This window comes from Gymnoscopelus braueri, assembly GCF_963280865.1.
Source record: "Gymnoscopelus braueri genome assembly, chromosome: 17".
In the NCBI taxonomy this organism is placed as follows: Eukaryota; Metazoa; Chordata; class Actinopteri; order Myctophiformes; family Myctophidae; genus Gymnoscopelus; species Gymnoscopelus braueri.
The window spans coordinates 11,898,572-11,908,229 of record NC_137617.1 but is presented as its reverse complement, the minus strand read 5'-3'; the positions used below and the strand labels follow the sequence as shown (position 1 = coordinate 11,908,229).

At 40.8% G+C, this 9,658-nt stretch overlaps 1 long non-coding RNA gene across 1 annotated transcript; it reads left to right on the top strand.

The window, feature by feature from the left end:
- Nucleotides 1-1,327: 1,327 nt before the first annotated feature.
- On the top strand, nt 1,328-6,208 carry LOC308105382. Its single transcript, XR_013934902.1, has 4 exons — nt 1,328-1,545; nt 4,298-4,419; nt 4,626-4,738; nt 4,883-6,208. It is a non-coding gene; the product is annotated as an uncharacterized lncRNA (long non-coding RNA).
- The last annotated feature ends 3,450 nt before the right edge of the window (nt 6,209-9,658 follow it).

The following is a 9,658-nucleotide window of genomic DNA, read 5'->3' as shown; positions in this document are numbered from 1 at the left end:
CAAAAAACGCAACCCGCAAATAGCAATTTTTACAAGCAACTTACAGAAAAAGAAGCCCATAATATGGTTGGGAGCCAGACGGAAATTATTTTATTTACTCAACTGCACCCTCTACAGATCTGGCCAATTGTAGTTTATAATGACCAGATCTGTAGAGGGCGCAGTTGAGTAAATAAAATAATTTCCGTCTGTCGGACATATTTTATTTTCTCCCAAAATAGTGTATTATACAGAGAAGGTGGGGACCTGAGACGTTTCCCACCATGGAGAATAGTTTTCCAACACCACAAAACAGCCATTTCGATGAACGTAGAGAATCGTTTTCTTTATTTTCACTCCACTACAGTTGGAGACCTCGCGCGGTAGTGGAAATTTCCATTGAAATAGCACCTAGAGAAACTTGCCAACGCTCAGGACACAGAGCTAAGTTCGGCCAGAACTACTGTTAACATGTGTTAGTTTGACATGAAGCATGAACCAACCTGCTCTGTGTAGTTTGATGTGTGGCTGTAGTAGCATCACGTCCAGCAGTTTGTTACGTCTCTCCAGCAGAGTTTCTAGTGTCTCTGTCTCTCTCTGGAAGAGGTTGCACATGAACTCTGCAGCCGCACCGAGGCGCTCCAACACAAACACTCTGACATTAAGCTTCACACTACAAACATCACTACGCTGCTGTTTTTCCAAAACACACAACATCTCCTCTCCCACCGACGTCATGTGTTCATTTATCGACAGCCGTACAGACTCCATTGGACACATTTTACCTCCTTTATGAGACATGTTCACCAAGCTCTCTGTTCCTACTGTAATATACTTATATAATGTGTAAAGCTACTGTAATATACTTATATAATGTGTAAAACAAATATCAACAATTCCACCACTGAGCTACGGCGAGCTAAGCAAGCAACAACAACAACACATATTTACTTCCGGGTGGAGGAGGTGTGTAACTGTTACTGAATAAAGATAAAGAGCTCCTCCCCTACCTTCCCCTCTGCAGTCGTGACCAATCGATTATCAAGGAGACTCAACAAGCAGATCGCAGATTCACTGATCGTTTTTTTAATCTTAATCTTTTAAACGTTTTATCCCCTTTCGCGGGACTTCTCTGTACATTCACATCTTTTCTATACACTTGTCAAAAACCCCGGATGTATGTCTCAAAGAATAACGCTGTGTTAGACCTTTGACTAGGCCCCTCCCCAAACTGCGATCGTCCAATCGCAGCTTAGCAACACCAGACTAGGACAAGCTGGCCGCGCGTAGCATCTAAAACAAAGTAACTTTAGCCTTATTTCAGACGATTATAATCAATATCAAGAACGTTCATACTACAATAACACCATGGTGAAGCGCTGCTGCTGGGGGACCTGCAACAGCGATTCTAGGTACCTAGAACGCATGGAGGGGGCATTTTTTATCCCCTTCCCCAAGCCCAGAGCTAAACTGGAAAAGTGCAAGCTGTGGATCAAGCTGTGTGGCCGACCACACAAACAGCTCCACGTCGGGAAAGTTACTAAGGACACCTATATTTGCACCAAGGTAAGTTATTTATGGTTTATCAGACGATTGGTTGAACCATTGTTTAGTAAAAGTTGACGTTAATGTTATGCTTTAGACTATAGTAGCAGGGTAGATGAGTGAAACAGCCTGGCTCGGTTAGCATTAGCCATATATTAGCAGTGGTGTAAAGTAACTAAGTACATTTACTCAAGTACTGTACTTAAGTACAATCTTGAGGTCCTGTTACTTTACTGGAGTGTTCCAAATTCAATACTTTTACTTCTACTCCACAACATTTCAGAGGAAAATATTGTACTTTTACTCTACTACAATAGGGCTGGCAAAGTTTGCTTTGGTGGCCCGGTGGGGGAGTGATTTGGGGGGCGTGGCCAAGATTCACCATATTGGTTGGATCACTACCAGTCTACAGACCCATCCAACAGGTTACACTACTATAGCTAGTACACACAACACAAATGTATAAAATGTATAATCATTGGAAAATAGCAGATCTACAAGTTCACAATGCTTGTAGATTGTCTATTTTCAAATGGCCGAAATGAGCTGAAGTGTTTACTGTATGTTTTGTAATAATAATCGAAATCTACAAAGTAACCACTGTAAGTGAAGTGTCTTTTATTTGAAAACAAGGGACATTTACAGGTTACTATGTGTATAAAAAAGGAACGTCATCAGGCTCAAAGAGGAGTAAAATAGTCTCTGCCCATCCATATTATAATGTGATCATTAACAGGTGAGGCAACTGGTGACCTGAGCCATCATCATCAGGATTCGGTTATATTTGCATTGAATGAAAGCACTGCATAATGATAGAATGGCCTATGCATTTAGCCATGGGAAAGAATGCGGTTCTATTTGCATATACATAATCATTTTATGTAGAAAGACTCTGTCTTTTATTTGAAAACATGTATAGGTTACTATGTACATAAAAAAGGAACAGATAATTTAGCTACAGAGCATAACCTCATGTCTGCTTTTACTATGCAGAAGGGTACTATTACAAATAAAATCAGCAGGTTACTCATCATCCAGTTTCAGAACCACACTGGTGCACAAGTTGGTTAGATCACAACACGCTCGGACATCTTTGTCAAGGATTGATCATGTCCTCGCCCACTCCTGGTTTATGCTAGCCTGACTATCAGCCTGTTTGGAACCAGGCTAGGTTTATGCATCAGAGTGATGGGTACCCTACCATTTAATATGTGGTAGCCTACTTATTGCGTATAGTGCCTATAACCCTCCCTACATGGATCCTGAGGTGTGCTATCTTGCGTGTTTCTTCCACGTCTTTTTCTGTCATCTGGGCTGTCAGACAACCAAGCCATGCATCGTCTCTTTGTTACGTCGGAGACCTGGCTGGCTTCCATTTGCGAATGCGGTGAAAAGTTAGTCCGTTGTCCATTTTAGCCCCTTTATTCTCACCTTTTCAATTGTGAGAAGCCGCGGAACAGTTTTTCATACAACAATTCATTCCCATTTTGGCGAAACACTGCTGAAAGAGCACCAACTTGCAGGCTACTACTAGCGAACCTAGCGAGGGGAAATGTCAACCCCACCGACCGGGGGTGGGGCAAGCCACATTCGCAGAGTCATGTCAGCCTGTTAAGCCCTATTATTTGAAAGCTTTAGTTAGCCAGTTTCCCTTCCCCTCCATCAGGCTGCCGGTTGACCAGGGGGAGGCAGTATAGTGACCAGGATTACTACATGTTTTTGTGAGGGTATTAACTACCCCCTACCCTGGGGGACACGGGGAGAACATGCAAACTCCACACAGAGTAGGCCCTTTCGCCAACCCCACCTAGGGTATGGGCGCTGGTTACGCGGAGGAGAAGACACGCCGTCCCCGGCGGGAATCGAACCCAGGACCTTCTAGCTGTGAGGCGACAGCGCTACCGACTGCGCCACCTTGCCCCCGTATACCGTTAATAATTAATTATTTGAACAGTGGTGTTAACATCATAGCCTCGCCATATCCATTATGAATAACATTACATATCGGTTTGATTGATTGATGTACTTTATTTAGTAAGAAATGATAAAAACTACATGGAAGTACAGATTCACAATACAAGGTCTACTAAACTGGAAGGCTCATAAAGCACTAAGCTTGTTTAAAATGAGATACCCACGAGATTAAGATTTTGACCAGTTTGGAATTGCCTCCTGAAGGTGGTTCTTTAGGGCAGTTTTGAAAGTGAGTAGGGTTTTACACTACTTTACTCCTTTTGGTAGGGCATTCCACATTTTTGTTGAATAGCATGAGAACGAGTTAATTCCCTTTGTTGAGCCAAATCTGTGTTGAACATGATCCGTGGAGCTGCCTCTGGTGTTGTGATTGTGGACTTCATTTACGCTTTGGAAGTATTTTGACAAATACAGGGGTATCCCAATGTTGCTGCGTATCTTGTAGACCAGGCCCATTGTAAGTTGTTGTACTCTGTCCTCTGTAGACTAGGTCGGTAGACTAGGCTGTGGCTATAGCACGGTAAATGGAGACAACAAGGCTCAGCTAAGTGGCTAATGTTTGTACATTTAAAGTTTTTACAGGCCAGACAGATCCAGACAACGTAAATTTAAAGTTGGCAAACATTATGAATAAGCATAATGTAGAGCAATGTTGAGAAATTTCTCATATGTCAGCTGAAGTAGGTCTTACATTGATGTAGGAATTCACTTCTCCATGCATGCATGTATAAAGTTTGGAACACTGGAGTTAAAATTAAAGTTAATCAATGGGGATTTGTTTGTGTGGATGTGTTTCTAGCACTTCATTGATGGGAGGCCAACAGAATTACACCCACACCCAGCTGATGCAGGAGGTTCACGTATTACATGTAGACCAGGTCTACATGTAATACGTGAAGAACCACCATCTCCTAAAAAAAGGTAACATTCCAACATTGAAGCTGATGTAAAGAGTAAGGTTTCATAAGCAAGATAATCATTATGGGTGTACCAGCGACCTGGTGAATAGCATGTTTCCTTGATTGTGTCTTGTTTATTAAATATGTCCAGTGTGGCAGAGCATTGATTGGACCATGCTATTCTATGCACTTATTAACTATTTAAAAAATAATTAAATTCTATTCCAGGTCCGTAACAGTTTTGCCAAAGAGGAAGCCTGTCATGGTTATCACATCCCCGAGTTCAAGGGGACCAGACCCAGGTGTCAGTTCCAGTTCTGTGGTTGTAACTTATTCTGGGGGTGAGTTATACAAGGCAGAAATCCCCATAATAGTCTATTTATGGAATGTCACTCCATTGACTTCAATATATTTGTGGTCATCAGGGACCAAATGTATACTTTTACAAGGATTTTTATATTTGATCATCTAAATCTGTCTTTTAGATGTCGTAAGGATGCCAATACTTGTTTGCCGTGCCCAGGATCAAGTCCACGCCGATGAAGAATCCTTTGTCAAGGAGCAATGCTATGCCCATGAAGAATTTCATGCCCTGGGGCAATGCCATGCTCAAGAAGGCTGCCATGATACCAATCAATGCCATGCCAGCATTCATAGTGAGAATGCTGAACTGCTCAAACGGATTGATCATTTAGAAAGAACTCTCAGAATTCGAAATGAAATTACCCCAGAAGGAATTCAGCTCAGTACCATTCCAAATTTCTTCCAGTATAACACAGGGTTTACGTACGAGCAGTTTAATAGCCTGTGCACAGTATTCGGCATTCCTAACAGTGTAAAAGCTCCGCCACAAATGGCACCCCTAATTTACAAAAAAGTTGACCAGCAAATAACTCTCATGCCCTTGCGTCAGCAGCTCCTCCTGGTTCTGATGAAATTACGTCAAAATTTCGATCACAAGGAGCTCGCTTTCAAGTTTAACATTAGTCACCAAAGTGTAAGCACTTTGTTCAACTCTTGGATTGATTTTATGTTCACCACGCTTGGGCGACTTCCTATGTGGCCCCACAGAGATATAATCACACAGAAAATGCCATCCATGTACCGGTATAAATTCCCTACAACATTTGCAATCCTGGACTGCACAGAGATTAAAATTCAGCAACCAAGCTCGTTGGCGCTGCAGAGCGAAACATTTTCAAATTACAAATCTACCAACACACTCAAATCATTGATTGTTGTTGACCCAAGAGGCTCTATTATGTTTTGTTCCACCCTATATACAGGTTGTATATCAGACCAGGAGATATTTAGGAAGTGTGGAATCATACCACTCCTGAGAAATCTGATAGAGCATGGCTACCTTAAGCAGGGTGATGGGCTTATGGCAGATAAGGAATTCCTAATAGAGCAAGATGTGGAGGACTTGGGGTTGAAATTAAACACCCCTCCCTTTGTTTGGCTGACATCAAACAATGGCATCTGGCGGTTAGATCGGACAAAGACCACAAAGAACAGAATTCATGTTGAAAGGGCTATTTCGAAAATGAAAATGTTTAAAATAGTCTCTGGCAGAATCCCCAACGACCGCTTGCACAACATAAATGAGATTTGGTACGTTGTGAGCATGCTCTCCAACTTTCAACCAATTGCTAGCACCAGATTTGTGCAGTAACGGAGTCATTTACTAGTGGGGGCTGTTGAGATCATGTCAATTTCAAGTAACGGGTGATAATAAATGCTTATCTGGGAATTAATTCTGGATGTGGGAATTGTCCTGTCTGACTATGTGGCCATTTGCATCATTACTGTATGTGTAAAATATTGTTATGTATATAATACTGTATTGTGGAAAATAAATCACTATGCTGTATTGTGTGTGTGTAGCTGCGTGTATGTATGGGTTTATTTTCACCTCATCCCAAAAGTGCATTTAAACCATTTACCTGGTAGCTCAGGCCTCAGCCCGTGGGGTACAATGCCTCTCCAAGAGGTAACAATATAGGGGTTTTCTGGACCAGGTAGCCGACTGGTGTGGTGTCCAGCTTCTTTATCTCCTCATAGGTTTTCTCAGACTCTCCTGACAGTTTACTTGAAGAAGAAAAAGCTAAATCAAATGTACTGCTTTCTGATTTAAGCTAAAACCATAGGATATTTCTAGTTGATGTGCGTGTTTTATACCTATACCTGTAAGAGGAAAATACAGGCTTCCTTTTACGCTTCAGTTTAGCCTTTTGCCACCACAACTTGTGTGTGCCTCCAATTTCTTCCCTCTCGGCTTGTGCCATTGTTGTGGAAGACTGTGACTGTGGAAGCAGTAACCCTCTGCCCTGAATAATTATAGTGAGAGAAGATTTGTTTTAAATATACCTGTGATTGTGTTTACCATGGGTTTGAACTTTAACATTGCATGTTTATTCACTGGGCCTATACAGTGATATGTTGGAGGGGCATGTAGGCTGCAATGGGAGTGTTCACTTAAGCAATGACAATAATAGGTTTCTACTGATAATGACATTGTAAAGGTACAAATGAAAAGTCAGCTGTTCTAATATTACTGTGTTGTGTCGATGTTACTCTGGCAGCCTGAATCATTTCAATCTTTATTTGATTAATTTGCAGGTTTAGAAATATGCTGATTCAGCTGTTTATATTTTTGATAGCACATGTAAAGGTACAAATCATGAGACTAACAAATGTTACACAGTTACTTTGGCATCCTTAATCAATCTATTTGATTAATTTGCATATTTTTGATAGCATGGGTAAAGGTAAAAATCACAAGACAAGTTACAATGCTCAGTGATAGCTACTGATGTGTTGGCCTCGTTACTTTGGAATCCTGAATCGCTCGTTATTAGATTAATGAGCATGTTGAGAAACGTGCAGTTTCAGCTCTTTATATTTTTGATAGCATATGTAAAGGTACAAATCATGAAACTAACACATGTTACATAGGCCTAGTTACTTTTGGCATCCTGAATCCATATGTATTTGATTAATTAGCATGTTTAGAAGCGCTTTATTTTACTAGCAGAGGTAATAAGGTAAACATCACAAGAGTTAATGCTCAGTGATACTGATGTATTGACATTGTTACTTTGAGTACTACTGAATCACTAGTTTTTAAATTTATGAGCATGTTGAGAAACACACAGTAGTTTCAGCCATTTCTTTTTAACCTTTTAAGCAGATGTGTATTTGTGATAGAGACTGTCAGTGACTTAATAAATCATGATGTTCGCAAGCATGCTTAGCAGAAAGGTTTGGTCACTCGAGTCAAGTTCAACACACTACCACGAAATCACAGAGCAATGAAATTTAAATTAAGTTAAATGATTTCCTCATTATGTTTGACTAACTAAGTACTTATTTGGTGTATACTTACCCTGCGATACATGAACACATTAAAAGATGCGGTTTCCCTCTTTCTTTGGGAGTGATAGACCTTTGCTTCTATTTTGTTTGTAGAAACATGGATATTATTCCTCCACTGCATATTGCAGGCCTTGTTGGTGAGATTTCTTGGAGATTTTCCAACTCTTCCTCAAAAAAACATCCATTATTATTTTGTGTGGTACATCCTTTCTTTTCAGGTGTAAACTAGAGGCCTCCGCCATTATAAAGCTGCCAAATTACAGGTAGTTTGTCCACCCTAGCAACAGTTACTACAGGGGGAAGGGCTTAGCGAAAGGTCGTAGAAGTTGAGGCATACATTTAGTTTTACTCGGTTCCACAGATTGTGAAAATAGCTGATCTACAAGCTCACAACGCCTCACAACTCAAGCTGTGTATAAAACATCAGTGTTTAACAAAATGTTGCTTGGTGCCAATCTCTTAACATGTATTACTCAGTCAGTTGGAGAGATATTTTGTGTTGCTATTCAGGTTTCAATCAAAACGATAAGAATTATATGGTTAGTTTTGTATGACATAATGTGTCAGCTTAGATTGCCCTTCAAAATACATGATTTTGGTTAAAGCTTTTGGTAAAAGATTTAGCTACAAACTGTACAAGCAAGGGGCCTTTCCCCAGTATGAATCCTCATGTGTGTTTTCAGAACAACCTTGGTACCACAGACTTTGTATATCAGATTCAGAACAGTGTGAAGAGGGGAGCTAGTCATCACTAGCTGGTTGTGATGTGTAACCCAGTACTCTATACAGTATAAGCTTGTGTTTTCATGTGTTCAGTTGAGGTGCTGGCTAGAGGCTCTGTCTCTCTGTGTTCATCATCATCATCTTCACTTTTCATGGCTATTAATGTAAACGATGACCTCGCTGGTCTTAGACGTACCTCTTGTTCCTTTTTAATCTGTGGAGGTTCTACTTTCACCTGGACCAGACTGGGACTCCTGTCCTGGTGTTCAGGGGAAGCCTCCTCTTTACACACATCTGGAAGGAATTGGAGATCTAGAAGGAGGAGAGAGGAGGTAATGGTAATATCAGCAGAGAGCAACTCATGTGTTTTTCAATTGGATAAGATTGATTATCTTATTGAGTTTTTTCTTCTTTTTTTGTCAAGAGAAACTTGTCAAAAAGGTCATGGACAAAGTATGAATTAGTGTTCAACTGCACTAACAAATCACTAACCGGTGTTTCTAATACATGGTCTATTGCAATGATTCTCAAACTTAAACATTTTAAGGACCCCCAGTTTGGTATGCATTAGGCAACAAACCCCTGACCTGTAAAGGTCCATTTGCTTCTTAACTATCTATCATTTAGCAGCTAAATGATAGATAGCTGGTGACCCGCCTCAGTGACCCCTGGAGGTCCCCGGACCCCACTTTGAGAACCACTGGTCTACTGAGACCCACTAAACGGATTTAAATGCCTAAAGTCAAATAGTGACTTCATTGTTAAAAGTAATCTTCATTCATCTAAGTTTGCGCTGTTAATAACCATGCAAATTACATTTCTACGTGAGCACCTTTTGGCAGCTAATGCAAGTAATTATGCAATGTATGGCCATCATTCTCCATTTTTATAACTTTTGACTGTAGTAAAAAAAAAAAAACTCTACTTTTGACATTATATAAATTCTTGTGTGTGTGTGTGTGTGTGTGTGACTCACTGTCTGCCTCCATATCAGTGCTGTTGTTCTCCTCAAGGGTGAAGATGGGAGGCATGTTGGCAGCAGTCCTCCAGGGGGCAGCAGAGCTCAGGTCCTGACTCTTGGCTGCTGAGTCTAGGAATGCATGTGGTGCTGAGGAAAACATGCTGTGACTGGGTAGATCACACACACAAATTTCAGTTCT